Source organism: Xiphophorus hellerii, unplaced genomic scaffold, assembly GCF_003331165.1.
Source record: "Xiphophorus hellerii strain 12219 unplaced genomic scaffold, Xiphophorus_hellerii-4.1 PGA_scaffold_72__1_contigs__length_338794, whole genome shotgun sequence".
Taxonomy (NCBI): Eukaryota; Metazoa; Chordata; class Actinopteri; order Cyprinodontiformes; family Poeciliidae; genus Xiphophorus; species Xiphophorus hellerii.
The window spans coordinates 172,967-174,084 of record NW_022587647.1 but is presented as its reverse complement, the minus strand read 5'-3'; the positions used below and the strand labels follow the sequence as shown (position 1 = coordinate 174,084).

Below are 1,118 nucleotides of genomic sequence, written 5' to 3'. Positions count from 1 at the left end.
CTGAAGTTAGGGTTAAGTCCCAGCTCGATAAGACGTTCCTAGCCAGACTTTGACTAGGTCGAAAAATGAACGGGAGTCTATGGCAGCTACATGAAAGGAATGGGCTAGGACCACCAAACATGGCGGGGACCTGCAGAGGGTTGGAGGGAGAATACGAATCAAGTTTGGTCAAATGAGCACTTCTTTTTGTACTTCACCAATTTTCCATTCTGTGCACCACCCAGGTCCGTTTAACAGTTTCAGGACCTGACCAGCACCCCTCAGCATCATTTGCTTGAGAAATAATGAGATTTGGAACCTATTGGAACTTCTTCATCTTGCCTGAACTACCAGAGACTGTCAGGATCTGCGGCTTCAGCAGTTCCTCTGGTTTCCTTCTAGGTGGCGTTCGAGAGCTCGCTGCCGTATTCACACACCCTCTCCACAGGTGTGTTTCGGCACACCTGTGGATCATCAGCGGGAGCATATTAGGAGCGGGTTCCCGGCACTTCGTCGCCAAAGTGTTGTCGCCTTTGTGGTACATCTGGTCCTGAGATCTCTAGAAAGATATCCAGTCTGTTTCGCACGCTTACCTGTCCTGTACCTTTCTGTGATTCCTAGGCTCCCTGTTGTCTGGACACTCCATGCGAAGTACGGGATTTGCAGTTCCATCCGCTGAGCTCCCTGACGAGTTACGCCCACCTACCAGCTGTTCGATCACACCGGTCCGCTCCTGATCAGACGCTCCTGCATTACACACCAATTGTCTTTTGTAAATAAATCTTTAATCTGATCTCCTGAGAGAGTCTTTGCATGTGGGTTCGGAGAGTTCAAAACAACATGACAGAGACCAGATGAAGAACCAGACAGGTCCAACTGATGACTTTAGGAGCAACTGTCGTGGCCATTTATGCTAAGGTTTTGTAGTTTATAATTTCTACCAATTTTGTTTTGTTCTTTGGGTAGTTGGAATATATTTAAGTTAATTTAGAATCAAAATTTGTAATTAATTTTTATATTTGGAATTGTTTAATTTACGTTGTTAATTGTTAGACCCTCCCACCAAAACACACCGGGTGCTGGGTGGATTGTTTGGTGGATGTCTGGTGTGGACGGGAGGTTTGGTAGAATGATTTTTT

The 1,118-nt window shown here is 45.9% G+C and overlaps 1 long non-coding RNA gene across 1 annotated transcript; it reads left to right on the top strand.

Moving 5' to 3' along the window:
- Window positions 1-328: 328 nt before the first annotated feature.
- LOC116716589 (uncharacterized) lies at window positions 329-772 on the top strand. The gene is made up of 2 exons (XR_004338552.1): window positions 329-517; window positions 601-772. It is a non-coding gene; the product is annotated as an uncharacterized LOC116716589 (long non-coding RNA).
- Window positions 773-1,118: the final 346 nt, after the last annotated feature.